General features: G+C 38.5%; 1 long non-coding RNA gene across 1 annotated transcript in view; it reads right to left on the bottom strand.

Annotated features, from left to right (window-relative positions):
- Positions 1–263: 263 nt before the first annotated feature.
- The window catches only part of LOC309867195, a 34,184-nt gene continuing 12,651 nt past the window's right edge, over positions 264–21,796 (bottom strand). The window contains exon 3 of the long non-coding RNA XR_014313036.1: positions 264–383. This is a non-coding gene — a long non-coding RNA (uncharacterized lncRNA). The remainder of the gene's footprint in view (positions 384–21,796) is intronic.

Here is a 21,796-nt window from a genome sequence, read left to right as displayed (position 1 = left end):
ACCTCATCTTGACTCTCTTTCACTTCCATTATAGAAAGAAATAATTTCAGATCTTGCCCTGAGATTCTAGATATCCCTTCAGCTTAGTGCCCAGAGTGGTCTACACAGTGGCTGTGATTTCCTGCCCCTAGCATCAGAACGCATATTTTAGAAACTGTAAGTACTAGCTGCAAAGGTATTCTGGTTATGGTTTTTGTCACATCAAATAGATTCAGCTGGGAGAACCTGGTTCATGATCAAAAGCAGAAAAGACTCATTTGTGTCCCAATGGATGGAATGGACAGCTAAGAACAATGTGCCCGCAGTCATTTCTTCAGCGAGACGGAGAGTAACTTCAGAACCTTACACTGCATTATCAAATTGGGTTTTTCTGCCCTTAAATTCTGTGAAAAGATATTAAATATCATTAATTCATTAAAGAAAAGCCTTGTGGATTTTATGAATGCTCATGAATATTTCATAAAGTGATTAAAATTGTTAATCCTGCTCCCAATTAATTTTAAGTAATTCTTAGAACACACATGTAAATAATAGGTAATTATAATGTTTTATTATGTGTCATTTATATAACTTAGGCCATTAAAATTGCATTTCTGACAGGATACATTTCTCAGGGCCCTATGTCATTTTTTGAAAGCAACAATTCATTTTTACTTTATTTGAGCCTGTATTAATTTTGAGGGGATTTTGGGGGGAGGAATATTGAGGGACCTGAAGAGAGGGAAAATAGGCTCAAAGAATGCAAAGACTGGCTCATCTATGAAGTGTTATTGGAGGTGTAGGTTTTTCTCCCCAAATGATGTGCTCAGGAGGTATTCAGCCTATCTACTCTAATTGAGAAAGCTATTATCTGAGGAATTAGGCACAAAGCTCATTCTACTCCTTTGTTCCTTTCTTTCTTTCCTCATGCTTTAGCTTTTCGTTATGCTTGGCTACTACATGGGAAGAAAAAGGAATTTAAATCTGGAGGCAATTTATAGTAATGGAAAGTTCATAGAGTCAAAAAGAACTACATAGAAGGGATCAGGACTTCCTAGCTAGATGGTCTTGGGCAAATTACTTTACTTCTCCGGATTTCACTTCCTTTACCCGAAATGTTTTGAAGATCATACTTTCTCTACTTACCTCATAAGTTTTTGTGTTTTGTTTGTTTTATTTGTTTTGGAGGATTAGTTAAAACACATATTAAAGTCATTTTGTAAAATACTCTGCTAATTACCCCAACTGACTAACTACATAGGTAATTTTGAGTAAGTTCCTTCATCATTTTCATTTCTCTGAGTCTGAGTCTCCTCATGTCAAATGAGGGTCTTGAGACACCCTCATCTGAAACAGATTCTTTTTCCTAGGGGTCCATTTACATGTTGCTGACTTTTTCTTTAACTTTCACTTTGTGGGTAATTTGTTGCAAGTTCAGGTGGGGCAGGACTTGGAAGGAGAGGAGATATGATCCAAAGGTGGTCCAAATGTCACGATGAGTCCTGTGGCCCTCGTGTCTCATGGCATCTGGTAGGGATTTGCATACTTGGACATCCCTCCAAACACATTTTGAGCTTTTGCTCTGTAGCCACAGGGCTCCCGTCCCAAGTACCCATCACTTCCAAAAAAAATGCTTTTGTCAGTGGCTTGACTTACTCTGGGGCAGATTATTTCCACCAGAAGTAGCCAACTGAAGTTCTGTTTTGCCTTTGCCTGTTGTGTTCTGTGAGAACTAATTCCAGTCTTTGACATAGGGAGGCATATTTATGACATTTGGCTTCTTCTTTCAACAGATTTTTCCTTTCTGTGTTTACGAGAGCTAGCATTAAGTATCAGTGCTCTGTCCTACTGGGTTCCTTTTGTTTAAAAGCATCTGTGTCCTTTGCCCTTCCTTTGGTCCTTATGAGGAGTTAGACGTGTCAAGGCACAGCTCCAGAGTTGCTTGACTGCTTTTATGTCCTTTTGTAAAAGGTTTCCAAATCAAGAGAATCATGTATTTGTTATTTCTGGGTCCATTAAATGCCCAAGTAATTAACATTAGCCATTTTGCCACTAACAAAGCATGGAAACCACAATGTTTTTGTGATGTATTGTCATTTCAACTTCAGCTTACAGTTGCACAAGCCCATCTAATCACCTGAATGACAATACATTGCGACAGGCACCAGATTAGATGGCCAGGCATTCAAATGACTGTTTGGAGATGCACGGGCTCCCGCCAATCAATGATGCGCTAGTTTAAAGTTTCTGCAGTTGGCAAGGAGAAACTCTGAAAACACGGAAAATAGTGGTAAGGGTCTGAAAAAGTGTCTAACCTATACCCAGCGTTAACATAAACAGAAAAGAAAGTTACATTTTAGACAGATGCATAACATAATCAGAAATCAGGCTCTGGCATTGCATATTCTTCATTTGCAAATGCATTCCTTTCTAAAAAGCTGCAATTAATTACAAACGAGTTTTGATGCCGTTTTTGCTTTCCTTAAATATGGAGTGAATTCACCCCATAAACTAATGAACCAAAGTGGGGCCAAATAGAGACCAGCTGGCTGGATGGCTCAGTAATTTTATCCACATGATTGACTTTATGATCCTTTCACTGAAGTAACCAGTCTTTATTCCTGCAATCAGCACCAATGACAATTTGGGAAGGGTGGGGAATTATTAAAATCTGGACAGAGAAGAGGTGCGGTTTATTTGATGTGGCACAGCACATTCGACCACACACTTCTTTGGTATTAGAGGTGCCGAATTCCGGCTGTCTCTGGCTTCCAAAGAAATACACTGATTAGTTGCCACAGAGATGTAATAAGCAACCAATGCCCAAATAATCATCGCAGATACTCCATTAACAGCATCTAACTGTGTGGCTTTTAGCCATACAAATTGTTTTTTGACAGCTTGTAACCTTTTCAAATAGTTTCCTTTGGGCCTTACACCACACTCAGATCTAATTTTAACTTTTGCTTAGTCTATAATTTATGAGTTTCTTTGGCGATGCATAATATATTTGAGGTGAAAGGATACATTCAAATAAAAGCTAAGAATAAAAATCAATTCCTGTTTTAATCCATGAAAACTTTGCTCCCCAGGGATAACTACAATAGGACAGAACAACAAGAGGGGAGGGAAGGACCTAAATGATCCAGAATTCCTATAGAACTTGTTTTAAAACAAGCAAGCTAAATCAATTTAAACACTGTCATAGCTATACAGAAATGAAGCATATCACTGGTACATGTACGAAAGTATACTTTTGTACAAAACTTTATCTTGAGATCCATGGAATTCCACAAAATAAAAATTAAAAATTATAAAATTGCTTAATGATGCTGTCAGGGAGGAGCTGAAATAGACAATAATCCTTTATCAGAGAAAATTCCCAGGTTTATAATTTCCAGATACTGGAATGTATCCACTCAAGGAGGAGGTAGAGTACCATTCCAATCTCCAGTCAAAAAGTGGATTCCTCTTAACAATCATAGATCACAAACTGTTGGAGCTAAAGACAACTTTAGGAACCATCTAGTCAGACTCAAAATGAAGCCTAATGCCTTCATTCTTGACTCTCCTCTGTCCTGGCTCCCAACCCCACACTATCATCAAGTTCAACCACAGGAATCACATTCTTCCCACTGCTGCAACTCCCCAGCACCATCACCTCCCCACTTGGGCTCCTGCCAAATACCCCTGATTTGGGGGGCGGTCAGCAAACACCAGCTCACCATTCCACTTGCTGCCTCTTTTTTATGTCCTGTAAGCTAAGAATCATTTTTACATTTTTAAATGATTGTAAAAGAAAAACAATCAAAGGGTTAATATTTCATGACATGTGAATGCCTACAAAATTCAAATTCCAGTGTCCATCAATAAAGTTTTATTAGAACACCACCATGCTCATTCTTTCATGTATCACCTATGGCTGCTTTTGTGTTACAATAGCGGAATTATGTACAACAAAGGCTATAAGGCCCACGAAGCCTTAAATATTTACTATCTTGCTCCTTTTTATCATCTGACCCTTGACAGAAAAAGTTTGCTGACCTCTGTGTAATCAGTTCCCAATACCTATACTTTCTCTGCCACACTCCTTTCTTCACACAGCAACCAGTGGTCCTTTAAACGCAAATCAAATCCTGTCATTCATTGCTTGAAACCCTCCAATCCTGACCCATTCAATATGGCAGCCACTGGCCACATGTTTACTGAGCACTTGAGTCTAGTGTGACTGAAGAACTGAATGCTAAATTTTATTTAATTTTGATTATTCTAAATTTAAAGAACTGATTCTGGATTTAATTATTGGAAAGCATTTAAGTGTTTGAAACAAGCCGGGTATGTGAATCTACCATCTCAAATGTAAATTTTATGAAATCCTAATGTAGATCAATTATTTCCAATGAGAATTTGGCATCCAAACTGAAATGTGCTATAAATGTAAAATACACAAGGATTTCAAAGACTTAATTCAAAAAGAGAGTGTAAAATATCTCAATAATTTTAATTGTGACTACATGTTGAAACGATACTTTTATATACTTTGTTAAATAACACTTACTGAATCTAATTTACCTATTTCTTTTACTTTTTTAACGTGGCTACTAAACATTTTAAAATTACATATGTGGCTCATGTTATATTTCTGCTGGACAATGCTGCTTCAATGGGTTTACACAAGGATGAGAATAAACTCAAACCCCTCACAGTATCAGCGAAGTCTTCCCTGGCCCCCGCCCACCTCTTTAATCACATCTCTTGTCAGTCTCCTCTCATTCTCCTCACCCTGGCATTCTGCCAGGCTCTCAAAGACACTCACCTAATTGTTGCCTTCTAGTCTTTTTTTGTACCAACTGTGCCTTCTCTCTGAGAACTGCTGCCCTATGGCATGACTCATTCTCATCATTCAAGTACAGCTTAAATGCTTGTCTCCTCAAAGAGACCTCCCCTAATCCACCTCTTCTAGTCATTTTCTGCATCCCACCCAGTGTTCTTCTCTCCACAGCTGCTACCAGTATCTGGAATTTTCTTCTGTATTAATTCATGTGTCTGTTGACTGCCTCCATTCCCCGTATCCCCCCACCCCAACACACCAAGAGCAAGAATCTTGTCAGTTTCGTTCACTGACCCATCCCGGGTACTTAAAACAATGCCGGGTTATTTCAATGAATGACCCTTCATCTTACAGATGAAAAATTATGATGTGGAGCAGTCGAAAAACTTACAGAGCAGAATAGAAAATAGGTCTCCTCCTTCCAGCACAGTAATTTTTTTTAATTGAAGTCTAATTGACATATGTTACAATAATTTTCAGGTGTAAAACGTGATTTAATAATTCTATACATAACACTATGCTCACCACGATAGGTGTAATCACTGTCTGTCACCATAGAACATTACAATATTATTAACTTTATGCTCTTTGCTGTGCTTTTTGTCCCCATGACTTATTTCTTTTATAACTGGAAGCTTGTAGCTCTAAATCCTCTTTACCTAATCACCCATCCCCCAAAACCCTCCCCTCTGGCAACCCCAGTGTGTTCTCTATATTTATGATTCTGTGTTTTTGTTTGTTTGTTTTGCTTTTTTAGATCCCACCTAGGAATGAAAGCATATGGTATTTGTCTTTCTCTGTCTTATTTCACTTAGCCTAACACCCTCTAGGTCCATCCATGTTGTCGCAAACGGCAAGATCTCATTCTTTTTTATAGTTACTAGTTGAGCGTTTTTAAGGAGTGGAACGGCCCAGTGTCTCTCCTGGTCAGAGCATCAAGCCCTCCTGCTTAGCCGTGTGATGCTTTGTCAAGATGCCAGCTTCAAAAGCAAAAGGTCAGATAAGCCAACCATTTCATTTACCCATGGGCACACAAAACCTTCTCTGTAGCATCATCTGCTCTCTTGAGTGCCTTGCCAGTTTGTCAGCAGTCTTTAGGATTGCCTCTCAGATGATTTTTTCCTCTGGGTGTAGAAATAATCACCAAAATTAAAGAAGGAAATCAATGGCATTTAGCCTCTCTCACACACCAAAGCGACAGTCACAAAGCAGAAGGAACTAGATCATAAGAACGGGAAAGAGGCCAATTAAATAGTCTGAAGTAGTAGTACAACCACCATGAGCAGGAAAATAAACAGTAGGGGTCAGGATGCCCTCCCTCTTTCATCTTTTCATTTTCTTCTTTTATTAATTAGCATTCAAACTATGCTCATGTTCCCACAAATTAAGTGACTGCCCAAAGGGTGATATTTGAAGGCAACTTAGAAAAAAAAATGACACACCCCACTCCTGCTATAATCTAAATTGTCACTCTTCATAAAATCAGCTCTTCTAGGCTTTCCTCCTTACTGAAAATCAGCTATTTCTGGGAGAGACATTGATTCCTTAATTTGGGTGAAAAGTGGTAGGAAAAAGGAACTAGAAGAGGTATCTGCCTTGTAGTTTCGTTTACAAGTAGACATACTTTGGTGGGTGTATTTTATTCAAAGATAATGAAGACCCCAAATTCAGCCTTTGATTTCAATTCTCATTGACTACCAGCTAAAGAATGCTTAGATTTCTCTCTTCTTCTTTCCTTTATTCTTTCAGTCACTGGGGAAGGAAATATTTTCTTTGACCTTCACATGCATTTGTAAACGGCCTTCTGAGAATGTATCACGTGAATTGTACTATCAGGTGTATCCAGCAACATGAGAGGAGACTTGGAGTTGGGGGTGAACAGTGAGATTGGGCTGTCCAGGAGCAAACCATGTGGCTAACGTTGACCCTTCATCATATGTCAAAGAAGAGGGATGAAGGGATGTGGTGAGCAGACTTTAAATGTCAGATTGAAGTGTTGGAACTTTATTCTGTCAGTAACATGAAACTACTAGAAATTTTATTATGTGAATAAAATATTGTCATTTATTGCATAAATGACATATTTAGGAGAATATTAATGACTAGCCTTTATTGAGCACTATGCGCTAGACAACGTTTCTAAGCTCTTTACATGCTTATATGTCACTTAGTCCTCACAATGACCCTATAAAGTGAGTAGAAGCTTTACTATTCCAACCTAACAGAAGAGGAAAATGAGATACAGATAGATTCAATAACTTCCCCCTCTGTCACACAGCTTGTATTTGGCAAGCTGGGATTCAAACCCATGGAGTTTGCCTCCAGCGCTCTTCAGGAGACCTAAACAATATGGCAGAGTAGCTAAAGGACTCTAACACAGGCAGAATGGCAGCTAATCTATATGGAACCTTGTACAAAGCCAGAAAAGATGCCACCTCTGGATAGGGTCAGTAAAAGTGTTGGTAAGTGGATGGCATGGTGTCTTTGCATGAGTCTTAAAAGGTTACCCTTCCTGTGGGCAGACACAGCTCCATGCTCTGTCTATGGCTTGGTTTATGGAGGAAAAAGGCTAGATTTCTCCTAAATGCCCTTATTTGTTGTCCACACCAACTTTTGAACATTTCATTTCAATTGAGTTGTTGAAATATATTAACCTTCATGTCCTAAAACCATCAGCAAAGTCAGTTTTACACTACAATGGCTAATGTTTGTGAACATTTGAGCGTGTGTGTGTGTGTGTGTGTGTGTGTGCATGCAAAGTAAAGAAAGAGGCAAATTTCCATGTTTGGGTTGATGCCAGAACAAGATCAAAGAATAGCCACAAAGTCTTGGAGTGGAGAACCCGAATTCCTGATGAAATCTTTCAAGAACTCACAAAGAAATCTTCGAAGATGAAAGTCATCAAAGGTCATCAGAAATTGTACTGGGGATTTGAACTCATCTTTCTCAGTCACATTACCAACAATTTTAATTAGGGAAAGAGGAGCAATCCAGAAGATTTCCATAGAGCAAGTAACATTAGGTCATGCTAGAATTTGCCTGCTAATGATTTTATTTAGATACCTATAGACCATATAAATGCATGTGCTTTTCCCAAAGAACCCAGATTAGCATTGCTTTTCTACTCCTGCCAGACTTGCACGCTTATTCCTCCTTGTGAGATCAACCCAGCCTGCTTTTTGTCCCAATAACAGAGAAGATGCATAAAAATCACCTAAGTCCAAAGATCAAGTTTCAAAATCAAGTCAGCCATAATGCTGACATTGCATAGACATTCCCCAAGCCCATCCCTTTCACCTGTGTCTCTTGATCATTTTCTAAATCCATGGCCCAGTACTTTGGTGTCCAGGTTCTAGGGACCTCCCCCAGTACCTCTGGGACCTCCAGGCAGACCTCCTGTACATACAACCCTGCTGGCCTTGATGACGTAGCAGTAAGGACCACTCTTGTTCTTTCCTACCTTCATCAACTTTTACTCAACAACCCCATTGGGGAAATCAGAATCTGCTTCCACTTTATAACCTTTGGTTTTGTCTGAATTCTTTACTCTGAGTCCTAGAATCCACTTTCCATCTAAAACTTTCTGCTTTCTTTAAAACCCTGACCTTGAGCAGAAATAATTGGGTGGGTCTACCTGACGTTAGGTCATCAACTGGCTAAAATGTTAAATTACGGTACATCCAAAATAATTCATTCCTTAGAATATGAAGGTGCCACATTCCTGAAGTCTTCTGAGAAACCAAAGTTCAAGGTGATTGTCTTAGTATAGTCCAGACAAGAAACTCACGATGTTTCAAAGAACAAGTTCTTACCCTTGCAAGCTCATGAAGGGGATTCAAGGTCTATATAAGCTTTCTGGAAAAATGCATAATATAAAAACATGTATGTGTGCATATGTATGTATGTGTACTTTTTCTAAGGAAAGGGACTGTGGGTTTCATCGAAATTTTAAAGGAGTCAGTGAGCCACAAAATATTAAGGTACATTGTTTGGCCTAGCAACTAAATCCCCTCCAGATAGTCAGTGACCCAACTGTATATCTTTGCCTGTATAGAAAAGCTAAAATACTTGGCATGTTTCTTTCTTCTAATTTGTAGTTTGTAATGCTAAAAATACCTTACGTTCCAAAATACAATACATTCCAAATCAGTTCTGTTGATGGCTTTGACACATTTTCCCAAATATGATTTTGCAAAGCTCAAAAATTATGTCAATTCTGTAAATGCTTTAAAAGTCTGATATCACTAATCTACTAGCGAAATTACCATGAGAAAAAGATTTAGATACATACATGTACACATAATGAACTAATGACTTAAAAATGAAGAAAAATTCTAAATGACCTGGATTTTCTTTAATCTTGCAGTTTTATATTAGATTATATTGGATTCCATTCATAAACTGTACAGGGGAACACCACTATCATACAAGAACAGCAAGACAGAACCATTACCTGAACCTTGGGCTAATCCTAGCAGGTTTTCATGCCCTGCATTTGATATATTTAAATCCAGATGATCAAATGCTATCATATCACAGGTCTTCTCTAACATGATTTCAGAAAATCCTTCCGTTCCTTCAAAAATAATTCACTCCGGTATAGATAATGTCAATATGTTAAGCACACATAGAGGCACTATTTATTCTATTAAATTGGAAAGGTTATTGGTCATGCAAACCCAGTCAAATCTCAACTTTATCTGACTTTACCATTCCACTGGGGTTACCTGAATCACATTCAATCACAACAAGTACAAGCTTTTTGACAGCAAAACTATTCCTCAACTGGTACTGCATAATTGAGCATTTTTCCACCAAGATTGACTGGGGTTGGGATATTAATTGTCAAACCTTTGGAGAATCAATCTCTCCCCCCCCCTCCTTTGCATGCTCTCTCTCTCCTTAACTCCCCTTCTCCCTTCCTCATTATATTTACACAGCTAAACGCAGAATGCGAACTCACTGGTCTTAGAAATGGATTGTTTTCCTTGCCAGTTAGCCAACCATAAGTTGATTGAGTGGGACAAAATTATTTCAACTCAAAATACGTTTTTTGAAAATATAATTCATTTAGTTGTACAGTTTAGTGTAAGTAAAGCCACTAAACATATTCCCCAAATCTATTAAGAAATTGAATGTGCAGCTCAATCTTATGAACATGTAGCCAAGGATGAGGTCTATAAATCTCACGGACATATTCACAACTCTGAATGCCTTTGTGCTAAGAATGTGCCAGTTATTGGAGGGGATGAAGATGAATACTAGTACCTTCGCCTTTAGCTAAATCACAGTCCACTCACATCACACCTGAGAGAAATGAATTAGCAAAGCCAGATCTGAAGCTGAGACACCTCCTGCATTCAGTTACTACTGTTGCTGTAACAAACTACACAATGCACCAAACAACACAAATTCACAGTTTTACAGTTCTGTAGGTCAGAAATCCAAAATGGGTCCCACAAGGCTAAAATCTCACTTAGTAGAGCTGTGTTCCCTTCTAGATACTCCGGGGGGGGGGGGGATGCATTCCCTATAGGGGAGAATATGTTTGCTTGCCTTTTCCGGCTTCTGGAGGCCAATTCTGTTCTGTGGCTTGTGGCTTTTCCCTCTATCTTCAAAGCCAGTGGTGGTGGGTCAATTTCCTCTCCTGTCACATCACTCTGATCTTGTTCCCTGCCCATTTCACTTTTAAAGATTCTTTTGATTACATTGGACTCACCTGAATAATCTAATGTAATCTCCCTCTTTTAAGGTCAGCTGATTAACAAACTTAATTCCATCTGCAACCTTAATTAATCTTCACAGTTTAAGGTAACACATTCACTGGCTGTGAGAATTAGGACACGGACATCTTTGGGGGCCATCATCCTGCCTGCTACTTCCCCTGAGACTAATCATGTATTCTGATATTTCTATCTGCTTTTCAAAAGGATATATATATATATATATATATATATATATATATATATGCATTTTTTTGCTTAAACCACACCCCCTAAAAGAACTATATGCTTCATGACTTCAGAACCAATACCCTCTGTAAGGTAACCATAATTAATTAATTTTCAACCTGATTTTTTACTTCAGAATATTGTGGAATCAAAAATGGCTTTGGAGGGGCACCTGGGTGGCTCAGTTGGTTAAGCAACCGCCTTTGGCTCAGGTCACCGTCCCGGAGTCCCGGGATCGAGTCCCACATCAGGCTCCCAGCTCCATGGGGAGTCTGCTTCTCCCTCTGACCTTCTCACCTCTCATGCTCTCTCTCACTGTCTCTCAAATAAATAAATAAAAATATTTAAAAAAAAAAAAAAAGAAAGAAAAGAAAATGGCTTTGGAGAGGTGCCTGGATGGATCTTTCAGCTGAGCAGCTGCCTCTTGATTTCAGCTCGGGTCACGATCTCAGGGCTGCGAGATCGAGCCCCAAGTCGGGCTCCACCCTGAGAGTGAAGTCGGCTTGCGATTCTTGTTCTTCCCCTCCCTCTCACTCTCCCTCTGATCGCATGTACGCGCACTCTCTCTTTCTCTCCCTCTCCAAAGGAAAAAAAAATAGTTTTGGAAGAAGAAGAAAACTGATCATTTAGGAGCAGAATAATAATAAAATGTGAAGAGCATTTCAAAATATACTTACCCCAAAAGAAGAAGTTAGTTTGTTGTAACCTCCCTATTCCTCTAAACAAATCAATTGGTGTCAGGAGTACAAGCAAGTTATTATTATTTGGGGTTATATCGCATAGTTACAATGTATATATATAGCAGGCAAGTGTGGAGTCAGGCTGGAAGATTTATTTAGCACCTACTTTCTTTTAAGTGCATAGGTGATCTTTATGAATATCATTTTAAGCAGAGTCACTATTTATAGTCTTTCTTCTTTCTGGTTAGAGGTAGTCACTTAAGAAGTGCATCTTTGCTCAGATGAACAGACCAGATAAAGTGTGGTCTACTCCCTACAACAACTCCTCCCAGAGCAGAGGCTATACAAGCAGAAGGACTGTTCAGGATAGGCCTACTGAGGGAAAACACTTTTCCTCTGAACTGTTTTCCCATCATATAATAATCACAGATGTGTTCTGTTGGGGAAAAAAAAAAATGGCTCTTCAATGTAATAAGACTATACACCTAAGCATGCAGCAAGTCTTTTCAAATTATATATTTGAAGGGAAAAATATATAACTTTCATTAAACATTAATACCAATACTCAAGCCTTAACCACAATAATTTGTTACACTAAAAATAAGGAAACCAAAATGCTGAAAGTGGAAAACATAGCCCTGAATCTTTGGCCACATTATCCACTTGCTTCATTTTTATTTCCATTAAAAAGACAGAATTCCCTAATGCTTTATCAATTTCTAAATTTTTCACAAACCTCAAACCATCTCAGCGTTCTACTTTTATTTCTATGGTGATTATGCTTTTTTTAAACTTTTCCTTGTCACTAAGTCTAAGAAGCACTTTCCAGATTCATTTACCTCCTAACTATACAGTTAGTATACGGTGATTCCCTTCTTAAAACACATACACACACACACACGCATGCACACTTACACAAACAGTAACTCCATTTAGGTCTCACCTTGTAGAAAAAAGGAACACATCACTTGGAATGCACCAACACTGGAATTATAAAATAAGGAAAAAGAAAGTCTTCAACAGGAAAAATGCTCTGTGATCTGACTTAGTGCCTGAACTCCTTCACAGAGTGTTCCGGGAGTGGGGGGAGGTGACATCAAGGTTCTCTTTTCTTCTTCTTTCCAATAAATACTAACTCTCTATAGAGATCTGTGTAAATTTCTATCTATATATTTCTAATACGTAAGGGCTTGAACTTATACAAGTGTGATATTTTCATCAAAGGTGAATTCTTCATGATTTTGCTGGGACCATCCATCATTCTCCAGAAAACTTAGAGAACCGCTGCATAACTACAGTCCAGAAGATTCTCATGTGCATAATGATTCAATAATAGATGCCCAACCCAAAACCTGATGCACCATGACCTTGCCGATTTTGTCATTTCCACAGATTTATTGGCTTATTTTGCTGAGATACTGGCTTAATCATCATGTCCTCATCAGGGACTTTGAACATATCTGAGGGATGTGAGCTGAGTTAGGAAGCTCACTTGGGGCTGAAGCACATGCAAAGAGTAGAAGGTGCCTGGTCATCCAGATCCCAACACAGAGGAAAACTGCTCCCCAGGTAGTTCAAGTAATTCAAAATTCTATGCATTCAGGGTTCATCCTTTTGGTAAATAATCCATCACAAGATTGATCAGAATTCATTAAACATAACATTTCTTTTTCCACGTTGTCCTCCTACTGGCAAAATATCATTTGCAATCATGGAACACAAATTAATAAGTGACTTTACTGGTAGCGAGGATGAATATTTTCTTAGACTAACATGCTCCCTAGAATAGCATACAGACTGGTTAAGAATTTTCAAAAAAGCTAGCTATGGTTAGCTGAGGATGAGTATTTTCTTAGACTAACATGCTCCCTAGAATAGCATACAGACTGGTTAAGAATTTTCAAAAAAGCTAGCTATGGTTAGCTGAGGATGTGACCCTGGAGCAAAGTGAGGCTTGCATGGGAACTCATATCAAAAAGTATTTTGATTAAGCTCAGGGAAAGGAACGTCTTTAATGTAAAAGGACATAATTCACCCAAGTTAAAGGTGCACGTTATCTTTGGGTCACTTTGCTCAGGAATATACAGGAGAGTATCTTCTCTGAGCACAGTAAAATCTCCTTTCCTGACTCACAGCTCTGTGGCGATGTGGCTGGAAAGCCAGGAGCAAACTGGAGAGACATTCCTCAAACACACACAGAAGAACACCCAAGACGTGCTATGATCACCACACCAGCCAACTGTGAGCAGATACAGGCCTGGGAAACAAGGTACGCTTTCTCCAAAGAAATGCTCTGATCCAAACGGCCTCTTGGAAAGTATAAAATCCAGTTAAATCTTAAATCAATGTTCCATGATTCGCCATTTAATAGTCAATCTCTACCCTGCCCACCCGCTTTCCCGAGAACTTGATTCTAAATGACAATTTCAGCTTGGATTTTAATACTCCTTCCAGTGGACTTTTCCCGGATGGAATTTAAATGATTAAAAGCAAACAGACCCACAGTCATTAGCCCTCACTCTTCTGGCAGCATTTTGTGCTGTCGGTATGTTTATTTTTCTGAAATCAATGGAATAGACGCATAACATTCTGATTTTCTCTTTGCCTTAAAAAAAAAAAAAGTATGTTTCTCACACATAAATTAGATACTGATCTTGGAATATGCAGCTATTAGAAAAAGACACAGCAGCTAAACCAAACTGTTCACAAAAAAAGTGGTAAAAGAATGATTTTTCCTTAGACCTGCCATTAGTACTTCCTTAACTGACTTAATTGATAAGAAATAACTCTAACCATAACTAGCTAGAGAAAAAAAAAAGTTTTATTTTAAATGAAGTATACTATGACTTCAAAAATTTACAGAACTTACAATCTTTGATTTAAGGTTTTTCCCAGAAACTGATTTTATCCTGAACATCTGCAATATTAGTTTCTCCTTTCATTTTGTAAAAATCTACTCATTCTTTTATAATCCACAGAGGATTCCTATTCCTTCTTTGCACACACTGACCCAAATATAATTCTTGCCCTTCTCATCAACTCAAAACAAAAAACAAAAACCTCATGGCAAACCTATTTAATTGCTAAGAGAAGAATATGGGAAAAAAATTAAAACCTAAATCATATCCATAATGGAAAAAAGACATTATAAATCTAAAGCAAATTAATAATACCGAAATGTTTGTCCTTTAGAACTGATGCACTTTGTTAAATTGAGAGCATATCAAAATATATGGTTTGACTTTAAAGGAAGTAAAATACTCTGATATATGGTGCACACATTTCTAAAACATATTTCTCTAGAGAATTCATGAAAACTGATGCTTAATTTTCTTTACAGTGCATTCTGAACCAAGTTTCTTCATAAAAGGAATGCACCATACTTTCAGAATGAAAAGCAAAACATTTTCTTTGTTTCCATTCTCCTCCATCTACAGAAAATAGAAAGCATGGACTAAATTTTTAGTGCCTATTCCTTCAAAAGGAAAAAAAAATGGAAGAATTATGCTTTTGAGCAAAACAAAAAAAAAATTACAAAAATTTTGGGGATTTCTCTGTGACTCAGGTCTCAGTCTTAAATAGTGGCATTTAAATGAGTTTCCTGGTGACTTTTCTCATTAAGCCTTCCTTAAAATATCAAAATGTAGCTGAGAACAGCATCGCTACTGCCTCTCAGAGACCTCCTTCAAGAGACTGCTTAGAAACACTGAGGAAAAAATAAATAAATTAAATTTAAAGAGAGAGAGACAGAGACAGAGACAGACTGCTTAGAGGCTGGATTGCAAACCTAGCTCAGTGGTTCCCCAACCTGGCGGCATATCGGTGTATAGTCAGTGGGAGCTTTTTAGAAATGCAGGTGCCCTGGGCACACCCACTAGTAATTCTTATTCAGTATAACCGGTGGGGGCCCAGGAATATGAGTTTGTTCACACTTCGCAAATGATTCTGTTTTGGTTTGGAAACCATCAACAATGAGAGATAAATGCTGCTCCAACTGTTGACCAAGTAGCCAAGTTCTGGCTGATACTAACGCATTATGTTCACACTGCAGTCTCCCTTTTTGATAGCGATCACTTGATAAGGTTCCAATATACAATACCCACTTTCATTCATGCCTTTATAAAAACTGTCATGGTGAAAAAAAAAGAGAGAGAGAGAGAGAGAGAGCAAATGTTCTGTCATATTCTCCAGATTTCAAGATAGTAAGTTATCTGACTTTCAGAAGTTTACTCTAGAAAAATGAAGAGCGTGAATCTGACTTTAGTGATTTCATTCTTCCCCACCAGCCCACCTGTCAATCCTTTGGGTCTTCCAAGGTTTTTGTTTGGGGTCTAGGAGCTTAAGTTAAACTTGTTCTATTGTCTTGTCCAAAGATGATGAGAATAAATAACATTTTCCATGATGTTACCTAACTTTTGGCTTAATGAATTCAAACATGCCCATCTAAAATCAAAGCCAAAATTTAAAAGTAAACAAAATGCTAGCTAGTTATCCAACAACATAGAGTATGTCCAAGCTATCTTCTGATGTGACAGAAAGATTGTGGCTGCTAAGGAAGGAATCCTGGTTCTCTTACTCTACACCTTTCATGTCACTCTTAGTAGGCTTTGGAATTTTTAAGCTACAGTTCCTTCATCTCCATAATAGGAATGATGCTATTAGACTTAGCGTTATTCTGAATATTAAAGGGATAATGTATGGAAACCAGTGTTCATAATAAATGCTCAACAATTTTGAGGAGTCAGGCTTTGGTCCTGGAGAGACTTGAGCTTTTATTCCAGGTCTACCTCTTGTGACATTAGGGAATCCCTTAAATGTCCTAAGTCTCAATCTCATCACTTATAATGGATAAGATAGCAGTACCTGCTCCCTTTAATGACAGCAAAGAACAATGCATGTAGAGCATTTCACGCATTCTTCCAGGTTGCTGGCACTTCATAGGCCTGATCTAATGGCAACTATTTATTATTACTTTCCTTCTCAACCTGCCTTCCGAAGATTTAGGAAGAAGTTTGGGTTTGCAGAAACGAAGAAGATCTGATGGGTATTAAGGAGGGCACAACATGTGATGAGCCCTGGGTCTTATATAAAACCAATGACTTGTCAAACTAATGATGTACTGTATGTGGGCCAACTGAGCATAATGATAGAAAAGAAGGGAAGAGGATCTCAGCTCTCCTTTCACAGATGAGGGCACTGAGGTCAAAACAGTTAGGTGATTTCCTTCAGGTCACACATCTGGTTGGTGACAGAGCTGCGTCTCTAACCCTGAGTCCAGTATTATCCTTACTTTAGGGCAATATTTCTCTTACCTCCCTCAACAGAGATGAATGCTATTTATGATGAACCCAATCACTGAGAAAACCATTATTGAATTACCCTCATGGCTAGAGAACTCAGTCTTAAATGTCAATTTAAAAAAAGCAACCAGATCATTGTTTGTTATAAAATACCACTATAGGGGTGCCTGGATGACTCAGTCGGCTAACCATCTGACTCTTGGTTTCGGCTCAGGTTGTGAGATCTAAGCCCCATGTCAGGTTCCATGCTCAGTGGGAAGTCTGCTTCAGATTCTTTCTTCCCCCCCCCCACCCACCCCTCCTTGCTAACACAGGCTCGCTCTTTCTCTTTCTCTCTCAAATACATAAAATCTTTTTTTTTTTTTAAGTTTAGTTATTTGACAGAGAGCAAGAGCACGAGCATGGGGAGCAGCAGAGGAGGAGGGAGAAAGAGAATCTCCACTGAGCAGAAAGCCTGATGCGGGGCTCAATCCCAGGACCCCGAGATCATGACCTGAGCCAAAGCCAAGGTGTCCAACCATCTGAGCCACTCAGGTGCTCCTCAAATAAATAAAATCTTTTATAAAAATACCACTATAAAAATATAATAACGGGGCACCTGGGTGGCTTAGTGGATTAAAGCCTCCACTTTTGGCTCAGGTGATGATCTCAGGGTCCTGGGATCGAGCCCTGCATTGGGCTCTGCTCAGCGGCGAGCCTGCTTCCCTCTCTCTCTGCCTGCCACTCTGCCTACTTGTGATCCCTGTCTGTCAAATAGATAAATAAAATCTTAAAAAATAAATAAAAATAAATAAAAATGTAATAACATAACTCTCTGGAATAAAAGCCAATGAATGACTAAATCTGGTTAAGAATCAGAAAGGAGCACTTTTGTGATTTTTTTTTCCATAAATGCATAGAACTCTCCAAAATGCCCCGCTTGTTCTTGGGTTATTGGTTGTACATAAACAGAAAACAAACTCTCCTGGTCTCACGACAACTGGAACACAAATTCCCAGGAAGCCTAGTGAGCTCTCTCAGGGTGATCGATGACAGATGTACAGTTGGGAGGCACTTTCCATGCTCTGAGCAGAGTAAAGGTCCACAGAGATATGGGCCAAAAAAAGCTGCACATAAAACTTGAAAAGAGGGCAATGCATCTTCTAGAGTCCCTTTGGACTTTCTCTTTCACTAACAGAGGATTGCAACCTAAGTGGTTTTTGGCCACAGCAGAAAGCAACAAAAGGCTGCATGGCTGATTTTTCTTAAATGAAAAAAGAGAGGTTTATGGTATTTAAATTGCATGGTCCAGATGGTGTTTTCCATCCTTCATGCTCTTTTGGTGATGGCCATGTCTTGCCTATGGCTTCCGTGGCAGGACACACTCACCAGTCAGCAATTTCACCACTGCTTGGGTCCAAATGAGCTATGGAGAAAGAAATTAGGGTGAGTGGAGAGGCCACAGCTGGGAGACATCAGCCACACTCAACAGGCCTCTCCCACATACATAAACAGAGCAGACAGAGGGAAGAAGGGAGGAGAAACAAAATACTGAGGTTTACAGGGTAGGACTTGGGGCCTGCAGAGGACAGCTCACCACATGACATGTGCCTACAGGTTCAAACCCAATTGCTGAAAAATCCCTGAGTGGCTCTGAAAAAGGTGGCTATTAAATTTCTCAGCTGAAACGTTCAAAGGCTTTCTGATACCACAAAATATTTTTTTGTGCACTTAAACGGTTCCTTAAATACCTCACGGAAGGAGAGAATCATTTAGTAAGTTTATTCTCATGTAGGAAAGTGTCTCCTTTAATAATGGACTATGTTAGCCGGGTTTGGAGTTCCTTCTGTGGTTTTAACTCTCTCTCTCCTCACCACAGTTCCCAGTTGAAAATTTCGAGCTTCAAAATTCCCAAGGACCACTATCTTACCCTGTTTATTAGAAGAAACATTGAGGAAGGTAACACGTCGTTCGTGGCATATTGCATTTGTGCCTGAACTGTAAAAGAAAACTAATGCCTTTAGCAATGGATTATGGCTTTTTAAGTACCATTTTCCATGCATAATACGATAATAAAAAAAGAAAACATCCAAATGAGATATCAGCAAATTTTTTTCTATAGAGTGAAAGAAAATTTTGTAACTCCATATTTGTGTTTTATGTTCAGCCACCTGCTTGTACAACACCAAGTTGTGTCTTTTTTTTTTCTTTTTTTTCTTTTCTTTTGGCCCAAAGCAGAGGGTCAAGCTTCCATCGCTCTCTTGCTTTCCTCCAGGGTCACAGAGAACGAGCGCCAACTCGGCCTCCTCCTCAAATGAACAAAAATGTGTGAATAAGAAATTCTTCCCTACAATTCTACCAGACCACAATGCTTTTAGGATGTGCATCCTAATTGGGTCCTCCCCGGGAAAGAACATTAAATTTAAATTGTGGCTTACGTCAACAGCAAAGGCAAAGGAAGCTCAGAACAGTGTTCTCAGTGACTTTTTTAGAATGCATAGCTCTTGAAAATACTGGGCACAGCTTTCTACAACTCAGCTAATTATGGGGTTCACTTTTTAATCTTTTTCTTCAATGCTATTAAAATTATTTATTAAAAAAGAAATCTACCTCATACGCTCCTAGTTGGAATATGCTGACTTTTTTCAAATCAAAATGTATTGAGAAACAGAGGTGTTCCTACCCTTGGAGCCAGTAATTCTGTATCTAGAAATTTATTCTAAATCAGAAATTCAAACAAACATTTCTAAAAGTTTTTTAATATAATAGTGACATATAAGAAATGGGGTTAATGTTCACAAGTGAAAAAAGGATCAAATCAATTGTGGGGTAGAATGTTTTGAAGAATATTGATTAATATTGGAAAATACAGTGAGACAATGTTAAGTTTTTCAAATGATACAAACTATTTATAAACTTGATTCTAATTTTAAGTACATATTTATATATGTGTATTTATGTGTATGTGATGATCTATATCTATATATACAAGTATAAATGGAATGGAAATGGAATAAAATGGAATGGAAAGAAAAAATACTATTTTTATTTTCTACTTCAACAGTGCCTGTTATTCCCAAATTTTTTACAATGAACACAGATTGATGTTAAAATTAGAAAAAGATAAATGTAAAAAAGTATATTAAAACTTTCAAAATTGGATATCCTGAGGAATTTTAAAATCATACATCTTGGAACCAAAAGAAATCCCATCTGGCGTAGTTTTTTTATTAAAAACTTAATGCATTTTGTTAGAATAGGCCCAGCGATCTTAACTGACTTATCTAAGGAAATAGTTTAAAGACTATACCTGGTTTTGAATTGAAAAAAAAAAAAAAAAGGCAATTTATTTCTCATAAGACTGAATGTGCTACTTCAATGACCTGTACTCACCCACGACAAGCTTGCAGGCTTCTTCTGGTTACCAAGGACAAGTTCTAAGAATTGAGATGAATAACAAAACCCACAGAATGATGGCTTTAAAATTGGGTGGACCCCAGGGATCATCCATTCCAGAATTTCCACCGCAAATGCAATGGAATGACTGGTTCAGCAATTGTTTAGAGGAAACTCCTTAGGAGAACAAGGACACTGAGCATGCGCAGCTCCTTCTGCTAACGCAATGCCACGTTCAACCGTGTTATACACTGGATCTTTTAGTGTCTTCCAAAAGAAAGCCAGGATGTGGGCGCAGGCATTTTATTTGGAGATGAGCCTAGGAAGAACTGTGAGGGAAATGGAGGAGAAACAATGGGGAAGAGAATGAAAACCTATAGAGGCGTTGGTATGGGGGCTACCGCTGTGGAAAAATGAGGCTCCTTTTGGCTGGGGAACCTCAGAGACATTGCGGCACATGCCTTAAAATTGTGTCACCGTCGGTGGTAAAGCTGGACTATTTAACCACTAACTCTTGTCCCACACTGGTTGCGGGGCTATCCTAAAAGGTTAACTCGCTGGCACTTGCTGCCCCCAGGCTAAGCACACTTCTAGAAACTGACCTGGGTTGACACACGCAGGTACCTTCCACAAGCAGGTTAAGAGTTCACTTAAACTCATGACATCATAGAGGGGACAGAGGCATAGGGGCAGGTTAGACCTGAGCGGGAATCGTGGCTCTGCCACCTACAAAACTTGGGGCAGGCTATTAAATTTACTGGAAACTCAAGTTTTCCACTAAAAAAATAGGCACTTTCATTAGGTTTTCATTTCCTTCCAGCCACCTTAGAATATCAAGCAATTTTCTTTTGTGCCAGGTCACTAGGCAGGGCTGCTAAAAGCAGCTGTCTACTGTTTCTACCATTTGAACAGAGCACAAAACGTGAATTTTAAACTATGTTCCATCAACTGCCATTTAAGGTATTCCAATCCTGAACACTCACTTATCTTTTATGGTAATTATCCCTTATGCTAATTTGGTGGACTTCTGTCCCATTTAGGAATATTTAAGATCAATAATTTCTCTGTTAGGGGTGCCTGGGTGGCTCAATTGACTAGGCATCTGATTCTTGATCGGGGTTCAGGTCTTGATTTCAGGGTTATGAGTTCAAGCCCCACCTTGGGCTCTATGCTGGGCAGGACATGGAGCCTATTTAAAAATTATGTTATTATTATTATTATTATTATTATTATTTCTGTGTTATAATAAAGCCATGGTTTTATAACTTTGAAATTTCACAATAACAACACCACACTATTTAGTGCTTTAAGGTATACTAAGCAATCTTTACAGTGGACTTCACATGGGATATCTCAAAAAAGCTCACTAATCATATTTGTGAGGTGCTATTAAGAAGCATATTTTACTGATGAGAAATGTTTAAACTGAAAGGTCAATAACTTGCCCATTTGTGTAATTAAAATGCAACATAACCAGAGTCCCAACCTAGATCTGAATGTATCCAGAAATAGTGCATCAACTACCTCGAATCCCTTCTGCTCTACTGGCACTTGGACAGATTGCATGCCTGTAAGTGAAGACAATCTTCCAACTCCTTAATCATCAATATGCACTCTAATAATCAATAGTGGCCTAGTAGAAATAATCAATAGGCTACCTCAATAGAGCATCACTATATG

This window comes from Mustela nivalis (genome assembly GCF_964662115.1).
Source record: "Mustela nivalis genome assembly, chromosome: 6".
NCBI lineage: Eukaryota > Metazoa > Chordata > Mammalia > Carnivora > Mustelidae > Mustela > Mustela nivalis.
This window is presented reverse-complemented; position numbering and strand designations above follow the sequence as displayed.